Source organism: Dendrobates tinctorius, unplaced genomic scaffold (genome assembly GCF_039654945.1).
Source record: "Dendrobates tinctorius isolate UK_male_01 unplaced genomic scaffold, ASM3965494v1 ptg000011l, whole genome shotgun sequence".
Taxonomy (NCBI): domain Eukaryota; kingdom Metazoa; phylum Chordata; class Amphibia; order Anura; family Dendrobatidae; genus Dendrobates; species Dendrobates tinctorius.
In genome coordinates, this window is record NW_027361679.1 from 118,873,326 (window position 1) to 118,894,503 (window position 21,178).

At 51.3% G+C, this 21,178-nt stretch overlaps 13 pseudogenes; all 13 read left to right on the forward strand.

Moving 5' to 3' along the window:
- The first annotated feature begins 10,488 nt into the window (after positions 1–10,488).
- LOC141052481 (5S ribosomal RNA) lies at positions 10,489–10,607 on the forward strand (annotated as a pseudogene).
- A 665-nt stretch (positions 10,608–11,272) lies between these two features.
- On the forward strand, positions 11,273–11,391 carry LOC141052490 (5S ribosomal RNA; annotated as a pseudogene).
- A 1,237-nt stretch (positions 11,392–12,628) lies between these two features.
- LOC141057122 (5S ribosomal RNA) lies at positions 12,629–12,747 on the forward strand (annotated as a pseudogene).
- A 1,432-nt stretch (positions 12,748–14,179) lies between these two features.
- On the forward strand, positions 14,180–14,298 carry LOC141059132 (5S ribosomal RNA; annotated as a pseudogene).
- Positions 14,299–14,767: 469 nt separating this feature from the next.
- On the forward strand, positions 14,768–14,886 carry LOC141052496 (5S ribosomal RNA; annotated as a pseudogene).
- A 665-nt stretch (positions 14,887–15,551) lies between these two features.
- Positions 15,552–15,670, forward strand: LOC141058399 (5S ribosomal RNA; annotated as a pseudogene).
- Positions 15,671–15,943: 273 nt separating this feature from the next.
- Positions 15,944–16,062, forward strand: LOC141051317 (5S ribosomal RNA; annotated as a pseudogene).
- A 469-nt stretch (positions 16,063–16,531) lies between these two features.
- Positions 16,532–16,650, forward strand: LOC141052504 (5S ribosomal RNA; annotated as a pseudogene).
- Positions 16,651–16,923: 273 nt separating this feature from the next.
- Positions 16,924–17,042, forward strand: LOC141052508 (5S ribosomal RNA; annotated as a pseudogene).
- Positions 17,043–17,119: 77 nt separating this feature from the next.
- LOC141052514 (5S ribosomal RNA) lies at positions 17,120–17,238 on the forward strand (annotated as a pseudogene).
- A 1,825-nt stretch (positions 17,239–19,063) lies between these two features.
- Positions 19,064–19,182, forward strand: LOC141057197 (5S ribosomal RNA; annotated as a pseudogene).
- Positions 19,183–19,258: 76 nt separating this feature from the next.
- On the forward strand, positions 19,259–19,377 carry LOC141052520 (5S ribosomal RNA; annotated as a pseudogene).
- A 1,237-nt stretch (positions 19,378–20,614) lies between these two features.
- On the forward strand, positions 20,615–20,733 carry LOC141056968 (5S ribosomal RNA; annotated as a pseudogene).
- The last annotated feature ends 445 nt before the right edge of the window (positions 20,734–21,178 follow it).

Consider the following 21,178-nt stretch of genomic DNA (forward strand, 5'->3'; position numbering starts at 1 on the left):
GAATATGCATGCCCTCGTCAGATCGCAGCCGCTAAGCAGCTTGAGGCCGGGCCAGTACCGGCATGGGAGACTGGCTGGGAATCCCTGGTCCTGTTGACATTTTGTACGTTTTATTTCCAAGCTTGCCCTTCCGAGTTTATCCTTCTTGAAAAGAACGTCAGAGATGGCACGCTTCTGTCAACGGCCATTCTAAGCTGAATATGCATTCCCTCGTCAGATCGCAGCCGCTAAGCAGCTTGAGGCCGGGCCAGTACCGGCATGGGAGACTGGCTGGGAATCCCTGGTCCTGTTGACATTTTGAATGTTTTTTTTCCAAGCTTGCCCTTCCGAGTTTATCCTTCTTGAAAAGAACGTCAGAGATGGCACGCTTCCGTCAACGGCCATTCTAAGCTGAATATGCATGCCCTCGTCAGATCACAGCAGCTTGAGGCCGGGCCAGTACCGGCATGGGAGACTGGCTGGGAATCCCTGGTCCTGTTGACATTTTGTACGTTTTATTTCCAAGCTTGCCCTTCCGAGTTTATCCTTCTTGAAAAAAACGTCAGAGATGTCACGCTTCCGTCAACGGCCATTCTAAGCTGAATATGCATGCCCTCGTCAGATCGCAGCCGCTAAGCAGCTTGAGGCTGGGCCAGTACCGGCATGGGAGACTGGCTGGGAATCCCTGGTCCTGTTGACATTTTGTACGTTTTTTTTCCAAGCTTGCCCTTCCGAGTTTATCCTTCTTGAAAAAAACGTCAGAGATGGCACGCTTCCGTCAACGGCCATTCTAAGCTGAATATGCATGCCCTCGTCAGATCGCAGCTGCTAAGCAGCTTGAGGCCGGGCCAGTGCCGGCATGGGAGACTGGCTGGGATTCCCTGGTCCTGTTGACATTTTGTACGTTTTTTTTCCAAGCTTGCCCTTCCGAGTTTATCCTTCTTGAAAAGAACGTCAGAGATGGCACGCTTCCGTCAACGGCCATTCTAAGCTGAATATGCATGCCCTCGTCAGATCGCAGCAGCTTGAGGCCGGGCCAGTACCAGCATGGGAGACTGGCTGGGAATCCCTGGTCCTGTTGACATTTTGTACGTTTTATTTCCAAGCTTGCCCTTCCGAGTTTATCCTTCTTGAAAAGAACGTCAGAGATGGCACACTTCCGTCAATGGCCCTTCTAAGCTGAATATGCATGCCCTCATCAGATCGCAGCCGCTAAGCAGCCAGAGGCCGGGCCAGTACCGGCATGGGAGACTGGCTGGGAATCCCTGGTCCTGTTGACATTTTGTACGTTTTTTTTCCAAGCTTGCCCTTCCGAGTTTATCCTTCTTGAAAAAAACGTCAGAGATGGCACGCTTCTGTCAACGGCCATTCTAAGCTGAATATGCCTGCCCTCGTCAGATCGCAGCCACTAAGCAGCTTGAGGCTGGGCCAGTACCGGCATGGGAGACTGGCTGGGAATCCCTGGTCCTGTTGACATTTTGTACGTTTTTTTTCCAAGCTTGCCCTTCCGAGTTTATCCTTCTTGAAAAGAACGTCAGAGATGGCACGCGTCCGTCAACGGCCATTCTAAGCTGAATATGCATTCCCTCGTCACATTGCAGCCGCTAAGCAGCTTGAAGCCGGGCCAGTACCGGCATAGGAGACTGGCTGGGAATCCCTGGTCCTGTTGACATTTTGTACATTTTTTTTCCAAGCTTGCCCTTCCGAGTTTATCCTTCTTGAAAAGAACGTCAGAGATGGCACGCTTCCGTCAACGGCCATTCTAAGATGAATATGCATGCCCTCGTCAGATCGCAGCCGCTAAGCAGCTTGAGGCTGGGCCAGTACCAGCATGGGAGACTGGCTGGGAATCCCTGGTCCTGTTGACATTTTGTACGTTTTATTTCCAAGCTTGCCCTTCCGAGTTTATCCTTCTTGAAAAGAACGTCAGAGATGGCACGCTTCCGTCAACGGCCATTCTAAGCTGAATATGCATGCCCTCGTCAGATCGCAGCCGCTAAGCAGCTTGAGGCCGGGCCAGTACCGGCATGGGAGACTGGCTGGGAATCCCTGGTCCTGTTGACATTTTGTACGTTTTTTTTCCAAGCTTGCCCTTCCGAGTTTATCCTTCTTGAAAAGAACGTCAGAGATGGCACGCTTCCGTCAACGGCCATTCTAAGCTGAATATGCATGCCCTCGTCACATCGCAGCAGCTTGAGGCCGGGCTAGTACCGGCATGGGAGACTGGCTGGGAATCCCTGGTCCTGTTGACATTTTGTATGTTTTATTTCCAAGCTTGCCCTTCCGAGTTTATCCTTCTTGAAAAGAACGTCAGAGAGGGCACGCTCCTGTCAACGGCCATTCTAAGCTGAATATGCATGCCCTTGTCAGATTGCAGCTGCTAAGCAGCTTGAGGCCGGGCCAGTACCGGCATGGGAGACTGGCTGGGAATCCCTGGTCCTGTTAACATTTTGTATGTTTTATTTCCAAGCTTGCCCTTCCGAGTTTATCCTTCTTGAAAAAAACGTCAGAGATGGCACGCTTCTGTCAACGGCCATTCTAAGCTGAATATGCATGCCCTCGTCAGATTGCAGCCGCTAAGCAGCTTGAGGCCGGGCCAGTACCGGCATGGGAGACTGGCTGGGAATCCCTGGTCCTGTTGACATTTTGTACGTTTTATTTCCAAGCTTGCCCTTCCGAGTTTATCCTTCTTGAAAAGAACGTCAGAGATGGCACGCTTCCGTCAACGGCCATTCTAAGCTGAATATGCATGCCCTCGTCAGATCGCAGCCGCTAAGCAGCTTGAGGCCGGGCCAGTACCGGCATGGGAGACTGGCTGGGAATCCCTGGTCCTGTTGACATTTTGTACGTTTTATTTCCAAGCTTGCCCTTCCGAGTTTATCCTTCTTGAAAAGAACGTCAGAGATTGCACACTTCCGTCAATGGCCATTCTAAGCTAAATATGCATGCCCTCGTCAGATCGCAGCTGCTAAGCAGCCTGAGGCCGGGCCAGTACCGGCATGGGAGACTGGCTGGGAATCCCTGGTCCTGTTAACATTTTGTACGTTTTATTTCCAAGCTTGCCCTTCCGAGTTTATCCTTCTTGAAAAAAACGTCAGAGATGGCACACTTCCGTCAACGGCCATTCTAAGCTGAATATGCATGCCCTCGTCAGATCGCAGCTGCTAAGCAGCTTGAGGCCGGGCCAGTACCGGCATGGGAGACTGGCTGGGAATCCCTGGTCCTGTTGACATTTTGTACGTTTTATTTCCAAGCTTGCCCTTCCGAGTTTATCCTTCTTGAAAAGAACGTCAGAGATGGCACACTTCCGTCAATGGCCCTTCTAAGCTGAATATGCATTCCCTCATCAGATCGCAGCCGCTAAGCAGCCGGAGGCCGGGCCAGTACCGGCATGGGAGACTGGCTGGGAATCCCTGGTCCTGTTGACATTTTGTACGTTTTTTTTCCAAGCTTGCCCTTCCGAGTTTATCCTTCTTGAAAAAAACGTCAGAGATGGCACGCTTCTGTCAACGGCCATTCTAAGCTGAATATGCCTGCCCTCGTCAGATCGCAGCCACTAAGCAGCTTGAGGCCGGGCCAGTACCGGCATGGGAGACTGGCTGGGAATCCCTGGTCCTGTTGACATTTTGTACGTTTTTTTTCCAAGCTTGCCCTTCCGAGTTTATCCTTCTTGAAAAGAACGTCAGAGATGGCACGCGTCCGTCAACGGCCATTCTAAGCTGAATATGCATTCCCTCGTCACATCGCAGCCGCTAAGCAGCTTGAGGCCGGGCCAGTACCGGCATAGGAGACTGGCTGGGAATCCCTGGTCCTGTTGACATTTTGTACATTTTTTTTCCAAGCTTGCCCTTCCGAGTTTATCCTTCTTGAAAAGAACGTCAGAGATGACACGCTTCCGTCAACGGCCATTCTAAGCTGAATATGCATGCCCTCGTCAGATCGCAGCCGCTAAGCAGCTTGAGGCCGGGCCAGTACCGGCATGGGAGACTGGCTGGGAATCCCTGGTCCTGTTGACATTTTGTACGTTTTATTTCCATGCTTGCCCTTCCGAGTTTATCCTTCTTGAAAAGAACGTCAGAGATGGCACGCTTCCGTCAACGGCCATTCTAAGCTGAATATGCATGCCCTCGTCAGATCGCAGCCGCTAAGCAGCTTGAGGCCGGGCCAGTACCGGCATGGGAGACTGGCTGGGAATCCCTGGTCCTGTTGACATTTTGTATGTTTTTTTTCCAAGCTTGCCCTTCCGAGTTTATCCTTCTTGAAAAGAACGTCAGAGATGGCACGCGTCCGTCAACGGCCATTCTAAGCTGAATATGCATTCCCTCGTCACATCGCAGCCGCTAAGCAGCTTGAAGCCGGGCCAGTACCGGCATAGGAGACTGGCTGGGAATCCCTGGTCCTGTTGACATTTTGTACATTTTTTTTCCAAGCTTGCCCTTCCGAGTTTATCCTTCTTGAAAAGAACGTCAGAGATGGCACGCTTCCGTCAACGGCCATTCTAAGATGAATATGCATGCCCTCGTCAGATCGCAGCCGCTAAGCAGCTTGAGGCCGGGCCAGTACCAGCATGGGAGACTGGCTGGGAATCCCTGGTCCTGTTGACATTTTGTACGTTTTATTTCCAAGCTTGCCCTTCCGAGTTTATCCTTCTTGAAAAGAACGTCAGAGATGGCACGCTTCCGTCAACGGCCATTCTAAGCTGAATATGCATGCCCTCGTCAGATCGCAGCCGCTAAGCAGCTTGAGGCCGGGCCAGTACCGGCATGGGAGACTGGCTGGGAATCCCTGGTCCTGTTGACATTTTGTACGTTTTTTTTCCAAGCTTGCCCTTCCGAGTTTATCCTTCTTGAAAAGAACGTCAGAGATGGCACGCTTCCGTCAACGGCCATTCTAAGCTGAATATGCATGCCCTCGTCACATCGCAGCAGCTTGAGGCCGGGCCAGTACCGGCATGGGAGACTGGCTGGGAATCCCTGGTCCTGTTGACATTTTGTATGTTTTATTTCCAAGCTTGCCCTTCCGAGTTTATCCTTCTTGAAAAGAACGTCAGAGAGGGCACGCTCCTGTCAACGGCCATTCTAAGCTGAATATGCATGCCCTTGTCAGATTGCAGCTGCTAAGCAGCTTGAGGCCGGGCCAGTACCGGCATGGGAGACTGGCTGGGAATCCCTGGTCCTGTTAACATTTTGTATGTTTTATTTCCAAGCTTGCCCTTCCGAGTTTATCCTTCTTGAAAAAAACGTCAGAGATGGCACGCTTCTGTCAACGGCCATTCTAAGCTGAATATGCATGCCCTCGTCAGATTGCAGCCGCTAAGCAGCTTGAGGCCGGGCCAGTACCGGCATGGGAGACTGGCTGGGAATCCCTGGTCCTGTTGACATTTTGTACGTTTTATTTCCAAGCTTGCCCTTCCGAGTTTATCCTTCTTGAAAAGAACGTCAGAGATGGCACACTTCCGTCAATGGCCATTCTAAGCTGAATATGCATGCCCTTGTCAGATTGCAGCCGCTAAGCAGCTTGAGGCTGGGCCAGTACTGGCATGGGAGACTGGCTGGGAATCCCTGGTCGTGTTGACATTTTGTACGTTTTTTTTCCAAGCTTGCCCTTCCGAGTTTATCCTTCTTGAAAAGAACATCAGAGATGGCACACTACCGTCAATGGCCATTCTAAGCTGAATATGCATGCCCTTGTCAGATCGCAGCCGCTAAGCAGCTTGAGGCCGGGCCAGTACCGGCATAGGAGACTGGCTGGGAATCCCTGGTCCTGTTGACATTTTGTACATTTTTTTTCCAAGCTTGCCCTTCCGAGTTTATCCTTCTTGAAAAGAACGTCAGAGATGACACGCTTCCGTCAACGGCCATTCTAAGCTGAATATGCATGCCCTCGTCAGATCGCAGCCGCTAAGCAGCTTGAGGCCGGGCCAGTACCGGCATGGGAGACTGGCTGGGAATCCCTGGTCCTGTTGACATTTTGTACGTTTTATTTCCATGCTTGCCCTTCCGAGTTTATCCTTCTTGAAAAGAACGTCAGAGATGGCACGCTTCCGTCAACGGCCATTCTAAGCTGAATATGCATGCCCTCGTCAGATCGCAGCCGCTAAGCAGCTTGAGGCCGGGCCAGTACCGGCATGGGAGACTGGCTGGGAATCCCTGGTCCTGTTGACATTTTGTATGTTTTTTTTCCAAGCTTGCCCTTCCGAGTTTATCCTTCTTGAAAAGAACGTCAGAGATGGCACGCGTCCGTCAACGGCCATTCTAAGCTGAATATGCATTCCCTCGTCACATCGCAGCCGCTAAGCAGCTTGAAGCCGGGCCAGTACCGGCATAGGAGACTGGCTGGGAATCCCTGGTCCTGTTGACATTTTGTACATTTTTTTTCCAAGCTTGCCCTTCCGAGTTTATCCTTCTTGAAAAGAACGTCAGAGATGGCACGCTTCCGTCAACGGCCATTCTAAGATGAATATGCATGCCCTCGTCAGATCGCAGCCGCTAAGCAGCTTGAGGCTGGGCCAGTACCAGCATGGGAGACTGGCTGGGAATCCCTGGTCCTGTTGACATTTTGTACGTTTTATTTCCAAGCTTGCCCTTCCGAGTTTATCCTTCTTGAAAAGAACGTCAGAGATGGCACGCTTCCGTCAACGGCCATTCTAAGCTGAATATGCATGCCCTCGTCAGATCGCAGCCGCTAAGCAGCTTGAGGCCGGGCCAGTACCGGCATGGGAGACTGGCTGGGAATCCCTGGTCCTGTTGACATTTTGTACGTTTTTTTTCCAAGCTTGCCCTTCCGAGTTTATCCTTCTTGAAAAGAACGTCAGAGATGGCACGCTTCCGTCAACGGCCATTCTAAGCTGAATATGCATGCCCTCGTCACATCGCAGCAGCTTGAGGCCGGGCCAGTACCGGCATGGGAGACTGGCTGGGAATCCCTGGTCCTGTTGACATTTTGTATGTTTTATTTCCAAGCTTGCCCTTCCGAGTTTATCCTTCTTGAAAAGAACGTCAGAGAGGGCACGCTCCTGTCAACGGCCATTCTAAGCTGAATATGCATGCCCTTGTCAGATTGCAGCTGCTAAGCAGCTTGAGGCCGGGCCAGTACCGGCATGGGAGACTGGCTGGGAATCCCTGGTCCTGTTAACATTTTGTATGTTTTATTTCCAAGCTTGCCCTTCCGAGTTTATCCTTCTTGAAAAAAACGTCAGAGATGGCACGCTTCTGTCAACGGCCATTCTAAGCTGAATATGCATGCCCTCGTCAGATTGCAGCCGCTAAGCAGCTTGAGGCCGGGCCAGTACCGGCATGGGAGACTGGCTGGGAATCCCTGGTCCTGTTGACATTTTGTACGTTTTATTTCCAAGTTTGCCCTTCCGAGTTTATCCTTCTTGAAAAGAACGTCAGAGATGGCACGCTTCCGTCAACGGCCATTCTAAGCTGAATATGCATGCCCTCGTCAGATCGCAGCCGCTAAGCAGCTTGAGGCCGGGCCAGTACCGGCATGGGAGACTGGCTGGGAATCCCTGGTCCTGTTGACATTTTGTACGTTTTATTTCCAAGCTTGCCCTTCCGAGTTTATCCTTCTTGAAAAGAACGTCAGAGATTGCACACTTCCGTCAATGGCCATTCTAAGCTAAATATGCATGCCCTCGTCAGATCGCAGCTGCTAAGCAGCCTGAGGCCGGGCCAGTACCGGCATGGGAGACTGGCTGGGAATCCCTGGTCCTGTTAACATTTTGTACGTTTTATTTCCAAGCTTGCCCTTCCGAGTTTATCCTTCTTGAAAAAAACGTCAGAGATGGCACACTTCCGTCAACGGCCATTCTAAGCTGAATATGCATGCCCTCGTCAGATCGCAGCTGCTAAGCAGCTTGAGGCCGGGCCAGTACCGGCATGGGAGACTGGCTGGGAATCCCTGGTCCTGTTGACATTTTGTACGTTTTATTTCCAAGCTTGCCCTTCCGAGTTTATCCTTCTTGAAAAGAACGTCAGAGATGGCACACTTCCGTCAATGGCCCTTCTAAGCTGAATATGCATGCCCTCATCAGATCGCAGCCGCTAAGCAGCCGGAGGCCGGGCCAGTACCGGCATGGGAGACTGGCTGGGAATCCCTGGTCCTGTTGACATTTTGTACGTTTTTTTTCCAAGCTTGCCCTTCCGAGTTTATCCTTCTTGAAAAAAACGTCAGAGATGGCACGCTTCTGTCAACGGCCATTCTAAGCTGAATATGCCTGCCCTCGTCAGATCGCAGCCACTAAGCAGCTTGAGGCCGGGCCAGTACCGGCATGGGAGACTGGCTGGGAATCCCTGGTCCTGTTGACATTTTGTACGTTTTTTTTCCAAGCTTGCCCTTCCGAGTTTATCCTTCTTGAAAAGAACGTCAGAGATGGCACGCGTCCGTCAACGGCCATTCTAAGCTGAATATGCATTCCCTCGTCACATCGCAGCCGCTAAGCAGCTTGAGGCCGGGCCAGTACCGGCATAGGAGACTGGCTGGGAATCCCTGGTCCTGTTGACATTTTGTACATTTTTTTTCCAAGCTTGCCCTTCCGAGTTTATCCTTCTTGAAAAGAACGTCAGAGATGACACGCTTCCGTCAACGGCCATTCTAAGCTGAATATGCATGCCCTCGTCAGATCGCAGCCGCTAAGCAGCTTGAGGCCGGGCCAGTACCGGCATGGGAGACTGGCTGGGAATCCCTGGTCCTGTTGACATTTTGTACGTTTTATTTCCATGCTTGCCCTTCCGAGTTTATCCTTCTTGAAAAGAACGTCAGAGATGGCACGCTTCCGTCAACGGCCATTCTAAGCTGAATATGCATGCCCTCGTCAGATCGCAGCCGCTAAGCAGCTTGATGCCGGGCCAGTACCGGCATGGGAGACTGGCTGGGAATCCCTGGTCCTGTTGACATTTTGTATGTTTTTTTTCCAAGCTTGCCCTTCCGAGTTTATCCTTCTTGAAAAGAACGTCAGAGATGGCACGCGTCCGTCAACGGCCATTCTAAGCTGAATATGCATTCCCTCGTCACATCGCAGCCGCTAAGCAGCTTGAAGCCGGGCCAGTACCGGCATAGGAGACTGGCTGGGAATCCCTGGTCCTGTTGACATTTTGTACATTTTTTTTCCAAGCTTGCCCTTCCGAGTTTATCCTTCTTGAAAAGAACGTCAGAGATGGCACGCTTCCGTCAACGGCCATTCTAAGATGAATATGCATGCCCTCGTCAGATCGCAGCCGCTAAGCAGCTTGAGGCCGGGCCAGTACCAGCATGGGAGACTGGCTGGGAATCCCTGGTCCTGTTGACATTTTGTACGTTTTATTTCCAAGCTTGCCCTTCCGAGTTTATCCTTCTTGAAAAGAACGTCAGAGATGGCACGCTTCCGTCAACGGCCATTCTAAGCTGAATATGCATGCCCTCGTCAGATCGCAGCCGCTAAGCAGCTTGAGGCCGGGCCAGTACCGGCATGGGAGACTGGCTGGGAATCCCTGGTCCTGTTGACATTTTGTACGTTTTTTTTCCAAGCTTGCCCTTCCGAGTTTATCCTTCTTGAAAAGAACGTCAGAGATGGCACGCTTCCGTCAACGGCCATTCTAAGCTGAATATGCATGCCCTCGTCACATCGCAGCAGCTTGAGGCCGGGCCAGTACCGGCATGGGAGACTGGCTGGGAATCCCTGGTCCTGTTGACATTTTGTATGTTTTATTTCCAAGCTTGCCCTTCCGAGTTTATCCTTCTTGAAAAGAACGTCAGAGAGGGCACGCTCCTGTCAACGGCCATTCTAAGCTGAATATGCATGCCCTTGTCAGATTGCAGCTGCTAAGCAGCTTGAGGCCGGGCCAGTACCGGCATGGGAGACTGGCTGGGAATCCCTGGTCCTGTTAACATTTTGTATGTTTTATTTCCAAGCTTGCCCTTCCGAGTTTATCCTTCTTGAAAAAAACGTCAGAGATGGCATGCTTCTGTCAACGGCCATTCTAAGCTGAATATGCATGCCCTCGTCAGATTGCAGCCGCTAAGCAGCTTGAGGCCGGGCCAGTACCGGCATGGGAGACTGGCTGGGAATCCCTGGTCCTGTTGACATTTTGTACGTTTTATTTCCAAGCTTGCCCTTCCGAGTTTATCCTTCTTGAAAAGAACGTCAGAGATGGCACACTTCCGTCAATGGCCATTCTAAGCTGAATTTGCATGCCCTTGTCAGATTGCAGCCGCTAAGCAGCTTGAGGCTGGGAATCCCTGGTCGTGTTGACATTTTGTACGTTTTTTTTCCAAGCTTGCCCTTCCGAGTTTATCCTTCTTGAAAAGAACGTCAGAGATGGCACACTTCCGTCAATGGCCATTCTAAGCTGAATATGCATGCCCTTGTCAGATCGCAGCCGCTAAGCAGCTTGAGGCCGGGCCAGTACCGGCATAGGAGACTGGCTGGGAATCCCTGGTCCTGTTGACATTTTGTACATTTTTTTTCCAAGCTTGCCCTTCCGAGTTTATCCTTCTTGAAAAGAACGTCAGAGATGACACGCTTCCGTCAACGGCCATTCTAAGCTGAATATGCATGCCCTCGTCAGATCGCAGCCGCTAAGCAGCTTGAGGCCGGGCCAGTACCGGCATGGGAGACTGGCTGGGAATCCCTGGTCCTGTTGACATTTTGTACGTTTTATTTCCATGCTTGCCCTTCCGAGTTTATCCTTCTTGAAAAGAACGTCAGAGATGGCACGCTTCCGTCAACGGCCATTCTAAGCTGAATATGCATTCCCTCGTCAGATCGCAGCCGCTAAGCAGCTTGAGGCCGGGCCAGTACCGGCATGGGAGACTGGCTGGGAATCCCTGGTCCTGTTGACATTTTGTATGTTTTTTTTCCAAGCTTGCCCTTCCGAGTTTATCCTTCTTGAAAAGAACGTCAGAGATGGCACGCGTCCGTCAACGGCCATTCTAAGCTGAATATGCATTCCCTCGTCACATCGCAGCCGCTAAGCAGCTTGAAGCCGGGCCAGTACCGGCATAGGAGACTGGCTGGGAATCCCTGGTCCTGTTGACATTTTGTACATTTTTTTTCCAAGCTTGCCCTTCCGAGTTTATCCTTCTTGAAAAGAACGTCAGAGATGGCACGCTTCCGTCAACGGCCATTCTAAGATGAATATGCATGCCCTCGTCAGATCGCAGCCGCTAAGCAGCTTGAGGCCGGGCCAGTACCAGCATGGGAGACTGGCTGGGAATCCCTGGTCCTGTTGACATTTTGTACGTTTTATTTCCAAGCTTGCCCTTCCGAGTTTATCCTTCTTGAAAAGAACGTCAGAGATGGCACGCTTCCGTCAACGGCCATTCTAAGCTGAATATGCATGCCCTCGTCAGATCGCAGCCGCTAAGCAGCTTGAGGCCGGGCCAGTACCGGCATGGGAGACTGGCTGGGAATCCCTGGTCCTGTTGACATTTTGTACGTTTTTTTTCCAAGCTTGCCCTTCCGAGTTTATCCTTCTTGAAAAGAACGTCAGAGATGGCACGCTTCCGTCAACGGCCATTCTAAGCTGAATATGCATGCCCTCGTCACATCGCAGCAGCTTGAGGCCGGGCCAGTACCGGCATGGGAGACTGGCTGGGAATCCCTGGTCCTGTTGACATTTTGTACGTTTTATTTCCAAGCTTGCCCTTCCGAGTTTATCCTTCTTGAAAAGAACGTCAGAGAGGGCACGCTCCTGTCAACGGCCATTCTAAGCTGAATATGCATGCCCTTGTCAGATTGCAGCTGCTAAGCAGCTTGAGGCCGGGCCAGTACCGGCATGGGAGACTGGCTGGGAATCCCTGGTCCTGTTAACATTTTGTATGTTTTATTTCCAAGCTTGCCCTTCCGAGTTTATCCTTCTTGAAAAAAACGTCAGAGATGGCACGCTTCTGTCAACGGCCATTCTAAGCTGAATATGCATGCCCTCGTCAGATTGCAGCCGCTAAGCAGCTTGAGGCCGGGCCAGTACCGGCATGGGAGACTGGCTGGGAATCCCTGGTCCTGTTGACATTTTGTACGTTTTATTTCCAAGCTTGCCCTTCCGAGTTTATCCTTCTTGAAAAGAACATCAGAGATGGCACACTTCCGTCAATGGCCATTCTAAGCTGAATATGCATGCCCTTGTCAGATTGCAGCCGCTAAGCAGCTTGAGGCTGGGCCAGTACTGGCATGGGAGACTGGCTGGGAATCCCTGGTCGTGTTGACATTTTGTACGTTTTTTTTCCAAGCTTGCCCTTCCGAGTTTATCCTTCTTGAAAAGAACGTCAGAGATGGCACACTTCCGTCAATGGCCATTCTAAGCTGAATATGCATGCCCTTGTCAGATCGCAGCAGCTTGAGGCCGGGCCAGTACCGGCATGGGAGACTGGCTGGGAATCCCTGGTCCTGTTGACATTTTGTACGTTTTATTTCCAAGCTTGCCCTTCCGAGTTTATCCTTCTTGAAAAGAACGTCAGAGATTGCACACTTCCGTCAATGGCCATTCTAAGCTAAATATGCATGCCCTCGTCAGATCGCAGCTGCTAAGCAGCCTGAGGCCGGGCCAGTACCGGCATGGAAGACTGGCTGGGAATCCCTGGTCCTGTTGACATTTTGTACGTTTTTTTTCCAAGCTTGCCCTACCGAGTTTATCCTTCTTGAAAAAAACGTCAGAGATGGCACGCTTCCGTCAACGGCCATTCTAAGCTGAATATGCCTGCCCTCGTCAGATCGCAGCCGCTAAGCAGCTTGAGGCCGGGGCAGTACTGGCATGGGAGACTGGCTGGGAATCCCTGGTCCTGTTGACATTTTGTACGTTTTTTTCCAAGCTTGCCCTTCCGAGTTTATTCTTCTTGAAAAAAACGTCAGAGATGGCACGCTTCCGTCAACGGCCATTCTAAGCTGAATATGCATGCCCTCGTCAGATCGCAGCCGCTAAGCAGCTTGAGGCCGGGCCAGTACCGGCATGGGAGACTGGCTGGGAATCCCTGGTCCTGTTGACGTTTTGTACGTTTTATTTCCAAGCTTGCCCTTCCGAGTTTATCCTTCTTGAAAAGAACGTCAGAGATGGCACGCTTCTGTCAACGGCCATTCTAAGCTGAATATGCATTCCCTCGTCAGATCGCAGCCGCTAAGCAGCTTGAGGCCGGGCCAGTACCGGCATGGGAGACTGGCTGGGAATCCCTGGTCCTGTTGACATTTTGAATGTTTTTTTTCCAAGCTTGCCCTTCCGAGTTTATCCTTCTTGAAAAGAACGTCAGAGATGGCACGCTTCCGTCAACGGCCATTCTAAGCTGAATATGCATGCCCTCGTCAGATCGCAGCAGCTTGAGGCCGGGCCAGTACCGGCATGGGAGACTGGCTGGGAATCCCTGGTCCTGTTGACATTTTGTACGTTTTATTTCCAAGCTTGCCCTTCCGAGTTTATCCTTCTTGAAAAAAACGTCAGAGATGGCACGCTTCCGTCAACGGCCATTCTAAGCTGAATATGCATGCCCTCGTCAGATCGCAGCCGCTAAGCAGCTTGAGGCTGGGCCAGTACCGGCATGGGAGACTGGCTGGGAATCCCTGGTCCTGTTGACATTTTGTACGTTTTTTTTCCAAGCTTGCCCTTCCGAGTTTATCCTTCTTGAAAAAAACGTCAGAGATGGCACGCTTCCGTCAACGGCCATTCTAAGCTGAATATGCATGCCCTCGTCAGATCGCAGCTGCTAAGCAGCTTGAGGCCGGGCCAGTGCCGGCATGGGAGACTGGCTGGGATTCCCTGGTCCTGTTGACATTTTGTACGTTTTTTTTCCAAGCTTGCCCTTCCGAGTTTATCCTTCTTGAAAAGAACGTCAGAGATGGCACGCTTCCGTCAACGGCCATTCTAAGCTGAATATGCATGCCCTCGTCAGATCGCAGCAGCTTGAGGCCGGGCCAGTACCAGCATGGGAGACTGGCTGGGAATCCCTGGTCCTGTTGACATTTTGTACGTTTTATTTCCAAGCTTGCCCTTCCGAGTTTATCCTTCTTGAAAAGAACGTCAGAGATGGCACACTTCCGTCAATGGCCCTTCTAAGCTGAATATGCATGCCCTCATCAGATCGCAGCCGCTAAGCAGCCAGAGGCCGGGCCAGTACCGGCATGGGAGACTGGCTGGGAATCCCTGGTCCTGTTGACATTTTGTACGTTTTTTTTCCAAGCTTGCCCTTCCGAGTTTATCCTTCTTGAAAAAAACGTCAGAGATGGCACGCTTCTGTCAACGGCCATTCTAAGCTGAATATGCCTGCCCTCGTCAGATTGCAGCCACTAAGCAGCTTGAGGCCGGGCCAGTACCGGCATGGGAGACTGGCTGGGAATCCCTGGTCCTGTTGACATTTTGTACGTTTTTTTTCCAAGCTTGCCCTTCCGAGTTTATCCTTCTTGAAAAGAACGTCAGAGATGGCACGCGTCCGTCAACGGCCATTCTAAGCTGAATATGCATTCCCTCGTCACATCGCAGCCGCTAAGCAGCTTGAAGCCGGGCCAGTACCGGCATAGGAGACTGGCTGGGAATCCCTGGTCCTGTTGACATTTTGTACATTTTTTTTCCAAGCTTGCCCTTCCGAGTTTATCCTTCTTGAAAAGAACGTCAGAGATAGCACGCTTCCGTCAACGGCCATTCTAAGATGAATATGCATGCCCTCGTCAGATCGCAGCCGCTAAGCAGCTTGAGGCTGGGCCAGTACCAGCATGGGAGACTGGCTGGGAATCCCTGGTCCTGTTGACATTTTGTACGTTTTATTTCCAAGCTTGCCCTTCCGAGTTTATCCTTCTTGAAAAGAACGTCAGAGATGGCACGCTTCCGTCAACGGCCATTCTAAGCTGAATATGCATGCCCTCGTCAGATCGCAGCCGCTAAGCAGCTTGAGGCCGGGCCAGTACCGGCATGGGAGACTGGCTGGGAATCCCTGGTCCTGTTGACATTTTGTACGTTTTATTTCCAAGCTTGCCCTTCCGAGTTTATCCTTCTTGAAAAGAACGTCAGAGATTGCACACTTCCGTCAATGGCCATTCTAAGCTAAATATGCATGCCCTCGTCAGATCGCAGCTGCTAAGCAGCCTGAGGCCGGGCCAGTACCGGCATGGGAGACTGGCTGGGAATCCCTGGTCCTGTTAACATTTTGTACGTTTTATTTCCAAGCTTGCCCTTCCGAGTTTATCCTTCTTGAAAAAAACGTCAGAGATGGCACACTTCCGTCAACGGCCATTCTAAGCTGAATATGCATTCCCTCGTCAGATCGCAGCTGCTAAGCAGCTTGAGGCCGGGCCAGTACCGGCATGGGAGACTGGCTGGGAATCCCTGGTCCTGTTGACATTTTGTACGTTTTATTTCCAAGCTTGCCCTTCCGAGTTTATCCTTCTTGAAAAGAACGTCAGAGATGGCACACTTCCGTCAATGGCCCTTCTAAGCTGAATATGCATGCCCTCATCAGATCGCAGCCGCTAAGCAGCCGGAGGCCGGGCCAGTACCGGCATGGGAGACTGGCTGGGAATCCCTGGTCCTGTTGACATTTTGTACGTTTTTTTTCCAAGCTTGCCCTTCCGAGTTTATCCTTCTTGAAAAAAACGTCAGAGATGGCACGCTTCTGTCAACGGCCATTCTAAGCTGAATATGCCTGCCCTCGTCAGATCGCAGCCACTAAGCAGCTTGAGGCCGGGCCAGTACCGACATGGGAGACTGGCTGGGAATCCCTGGTCCTGTTGACATTTTGTACGTTTTTTTTCCAAGCTTGCCCTTCCGAGTTTATCCTTCTTGAAAAGAACGTCAGAGATGGCACGCGTCCGTCAACGGCCATTCTAAGCTGAATATGCATTCCCTCGTCACATCGCAGCCGCTAAGCAGCTTGAGGCCGGGCCAGTACCGGCATAGGAGACTGGCTGGGAATCCCTGGTCCTGTTGACATTTTGTACATTTTTTTTCCAAGCTTGCCCTTCCGAGTTTATCCTTCTTGAAAAGAACGTCAGAGATGACACGCTTCCGTCAACGGTCATTCTAAGCTGAATATGCATGCCCTCGTCAGATCGCAGCCGCTAAGCAGCTTGAGGCCGGGCCAGTACCGGCATGGGAGACTGGCTGGGAATCCCTGGTCCTGTTGACATTTTGTACGTTTTTTTTCCAAGCTTGCCCTTCCGAGTTTATCCTTCTTGAAAAGAACGTCAGAGATGGCACACTTCCGTCAATGGCCCTTCTAAGCTGAATATGCATGCCCTCATCAGATTGCAGCCACTAAGCAGCTTGAGGCCGGGCCAGTACCGGCATGGGAGACTGGCTGGGAATCCCTGGTCCTGTTGACATTTTGTACATTTTTTTTCCAAGCTTGCCCTTCCGAGTTTATCCTTCTTGAAAAGAACGTCAGAGATGACACGCTTCCGTCAATGGCCATTCTAAGCTGAATATGCATGCCCTCGTCAGATCGCAGCCGCTAAGCAGCTTGAGGCCGGGCCAGTACCGGCATGGGAGACTGGCTGGGAATCCCTGGTCCTGTTGACATTTTGTACGTTTTATTTCCAAGCTTGCCCTTCCGAGTTTATCCTTCTTGAAAAGAACGTCAGAGATGACACGCTTCCGTCAACGGCCATTCTAAGCTGAATATGCATGCCCTCGTCAGATCGCAGCCGCTAAGCAGCTTGAGGCCGGGCCAGTACCGGCATGGGAGACTGGCTGGGAATCCCTGGTCCTGTTGACATTTTGTACGTTTTATTTCCAAGCTTGCCCTTCCGAGTTTATCCTTCTTGAAAAGAACGTCAGAGATGGCACGCGTCCGTCAACGGCCATTCTAAGCTGAATATGCATTCCCTCGTCACATCGCAGCCGCTAAGCAGCTTGAGGCCGGGCCAGTACCGGCATAGGAGACTGGCTGGGAATCCCTGGTCCTGTTGACATTTTGTACATTTTTTTTCCAAGCTTGCCCTTCCGAGTTTATCCTTCTTGAAAAGAACGTCAGAGATGACACGCTTCTGTCAACGGCCATTCTAAGCTGAATATGCATGCCCTCGTCAGATCGCAGCCGCTAAGCAGCTTGAGGCCGGGCCAGTACCGGCATGGGAGACTGGCTGGGAATCCCTGGTCCTGTTGACATTTTGTACGTTTTATTTCCAAGCTTGCCCTTCCGAGTTTATCCTTCTTGAAAAGAACGTCAGAGATGGCACGCTTCCGTCAACGGCCATTCTAAGCTGAATATGCATGCCCTCGTCAGATCGCAGCCGCTAAGCAGCTTGAGGCCGGGCCAGTACCGGCATGGGAGACTGGCTGGGAATCCCTGGTCCTGTTGACATTTTGTATGTTTTTTTTCCAAGCTTGCCCTTCCGAGTTTATCCTTCTTGAAAAGAACGTCAGAGATGGCACGCGTCCGTCAACGGCCATTCTAAGCTGAATATGCATTCCCTCGTCACATCGCAGCCGCTAAGCAGCTTGAAGCCGGGCCAGTACCGGCATAGGAGACTGGCTGGGAATCCCTGGTCCTGTTGACATTTTGTACATTTTTTTTCCAAGCTTGCCCTTCCGAGTTTATCCTTCTTGAAAAGAACGTCAGAGATGGCACGCTTCCGTCAACGGCCATTCTAAGATGAATATGCATGCCCTCGTCAGATCGCAGCCGCTAAGCAGCTTGAGGCCGGGCCAGTACCGGCATGGGAGACTGGCTGGGAATCCCTGGTCCTGTTGACATTTTGTACGTTTTATTTCCAAGCTTGCCCTTCCGAGTTTATCCTTCTTGAAAAGAACGTCAGAGATGGCACGCTTCCGTCAACGGCCATTCTAAGCTGAATATGCATTCCCTCGTCAGATCGCAGCCGCTAAGCAGCTTGAGGCCGGGCCAGTACCGGCATGGGAGACTGGCTGGGAATCCCTGGTCCTGTTGACATTTTGTACGTTTTTTTTCCAAGCTTGCCCTTCCGAGTTTATCCTTCTTGAAAAGAACGTCAGAGATGGCACGCTTCCGTCAACGGCCATTCTAAGCTGAATATGCATGCCCTCGTCACATCGCAGCAGCTTGAGGCCGGGCCAGTACCGGCATGGGAGACTGGCTGGGAATCCCTGGTCCTGTTGACATTTTGTACGTTTTATTTCCAAGCTTGCCCTTCCGAGTTTATCCTTCTTGAAAAGAACGTCAGAGAGGGCACGCTCCTGTCAACGGCCATTCTAAGCTGAATATGCATGCCCTTGTCAGATTGCAGCTGCTAAGCAGCTTGAGGCCGGGCCAGTACCGGCATGGGAGACTGGCTGGGAATCCCTGGTCCTGTTAACATTTTGTATGTTTTATTTCCAAGCTTGCCCTTCCGAGTTTATCCTTCTTGAAAAAAACGTCAGAGATGGCACGCTTCTGTCAACGGCCATTCTAAGCTGAATATGCATGCCCTCGTCAGATTGCAGCCGCTAAGCAGCTTGAGGCCGGGCCAGTACCGGCATGGGAGACTGGCTGGGAATCCCTGGTCCTGTTGACATTTTGTACGTTTTATTTCCAAGCTTGCCCTTCCGAGTTTATCCTTCTTGAAAAGAACGTCAGAGATGGCACACTTCCGTCAATGGCCATTCTAAGCTGAATATGCATGCCCTTGTCAGATTGCAGCCGCTAAGCAGCTTGAGGCTGGGCCAGTACTGGCATGGGAGACTGGCTGGGAATCCCTGGTCGTGTTGACATTTTGTACGTTTTTTTTCCAAGCTTGCCCTTCCGAGTTTATCCTTCTTGAAAAGAACGTCAGAGATGGCACACTTCCGTCAATGGCCATTCTAAGCTGAATATGCATGCCCTTGTCAGATCGCAGCAGCTTGAGGCCGGGCCAGTACCGGCATGGGAGACTGGCTGGGAATCCCTGGTCCTGTTGACATTTTGTACGTTTTATTTCCAAGCTTGCCCTTCCGAGTTTATCCTTCTTGAAAAGAACGTCAGAGATTGCACACTTCCGTCAATGGCCATTCTAAGCTAAATATGCATGCCCTCGTCAGATCGCAGCTGCTAAGCAGCCTGAGGCCGGGCCAGTACCGGCATGGAAGACTGGCTGGGAATCCCTGGTCCTGTTGACATTTTGTACGTTTTTTTTCCAAGCTTGCCCTACCGAGTTTATCCTTCTTGAAAAAAACGTCAGAGATGGCACGCTTCCGTCAACGGCCATTCTAAGCTGAATATGCCTGCCCTCGTCAGATCGCAGCCGCTAAGCAGCTTGAGGCCGGGGCAGTACTGGCATGGGAGACTGGCTGGGAATCCCTGGTCCTGTTGACATTTTGTACGTTTTTTTCCAAGCTTGCCCTTCCGAGTTTATTCTTCTTGAAAAAAACGTCAGAGATGGCACACTTCCGTCAACGGCCATTCTAAGCTGAATATGCATGCCCTCGTCAGATCGCAGCCGCTAAGCAGCTTGAGGCCGGGCCAGTACCGGCATGGGAGACTGGCTGGGAATCCCTGGTCCTGTTGACATTTTGTACGTTTTATTTCCAAGCTTGCCCTTCCGAGTTTATCCTTCTTGAAAAGAACGTCAGAGATGGCACGCTTCTGTCAACGGCCATTCTAAGCTGAATATGCATTCCCTCGTCAGATCGCAGCCGCTAAGCAGCTTGAGGCCGGGCCAGTACCGGCATGGGAGACTGGCTGGGAATCCCTGGTCCTGTTGACATTTTGAATGTTTTTTTTCCAAGCTTGCCCTTCCGAGTTTATCCTTCTTGAAAAGAACGTCAGAGATGGCACGCTTCCGTCAACGGCCATTCTAAGCTGAATATGCATGCCCTCATCAGATCACAGCAGCTTGAGGCCGGGCCAGTACCGGCATGGGAGACTGGCTGGGAATCCCTGGTCCTGTTGACATTTTGTACGTTTTATTTCCAAGCTTGCCCTTCCGAGTTTATCCTTCTTGAAAAAAACGTCAGAGATGGCACGCTTCCGTCAACGGCCATTCTAAGCTGAATATGCATGCCCTCGTCAGATCGCAGCCGCTAAGCAGCTTGAGGCTGGGCCAGTACCGGCATGGGAGACTGGCTGGGAATCCCTGGTCCTGTTGACATTTTGTACGTTTTTTTTCCAAGCTTGCCCTTCCGAGTTTATCCTTCTTGAAAAAAACGTCAGAGATGGCACGCTTCCGTCAACGGCCATTCTAAGCTGAATATGCATGCCCTCGTCAGATCGCAGCTGCTAAGCAGCTTGAGGCCGGGCCAGTGCCGGCATGGGAGACTGGCTGGGATTCCCTGGTCCTGTTGACATTTTGTACGTTTTTTTTCCAAGCTTGCCCTTCCGAGTTTATCCTTCTTGAAAAGAACGTCAGAGATGGCACGCTTCCGTCAACGGCCATTCTAAGCTGAATATGCATGCCCTCGTCAGATCGCAGCAGCTTGAGGCCGGGCCAGTACCAGCATGGGAGACTGGCTGGGAATCCCTGGTCCTGTTGACATTTTGTACGTTTTATTTCCAAGCTTGCCCTTCCGAGTTTATCCTTCTTGAAAAGAACGTCAGAGATGGCACACTTCCGTCAATGGCCCTTCTAAGCTGAATATGCATGCCCTCATCAGATCGCAGCCGCTAAGCAGCCAGAGGCCGGGCCAGTACCGGCATGGGAGACTGGCTGGGAATCCCTGGTCCTGTTGACATTTTGTACGTTTTTTTTCCAAGCTTGCCCTTCCGAGTTTATCCTTCTTGAAAAAAACGTCAGAGATGGCACGCTTCTGTCAACGGCCATTCTAAGCTGAATATGCCTGCCCTCGTCAGATCGCAGCCACTAAGCAGCTTGAGGCCGGGCCAGTACCGGCATGGGAGACTGGCTGGGAATCCCTGGTCCTGTTGACATTTTGTACGTTTTTTTTCCAAGCTTGCCCTTCCGAGTTTATCCTTCTTGAAAAGAACGTCAGAGATGGCACGCGTCCGTCAACGGCCATTCTAAGCTGAATATGCATTCCCTCGTCACATCGCAGCCGCTAAGCAGCTTGAAGCCGGGCCAGTACCGGCATAGGAGACTGGCTGGGAATCCCTGGTCCTGTTGACATTTTGTACATTTTTTTTCCAAGCTTGCCCTTCCGAGTTTATCCTTCTTGAAAAGAACGTCAGAGATGGCACGCTTCCGTCAACGGCCATTCTAAGATGAATATGCATGCCCTCGTCAGATCGCAGCCGCTAAGCAGCTTGAGGCTGGGCCAGTACCAGCATGGGAGACTGGCTGGGAATCCCTGGTCCTGTTGACATTTTGTACGTTTTATTTCCAAGCTTGCCCTTCCGAGTTTATCCTTCTTGAAAA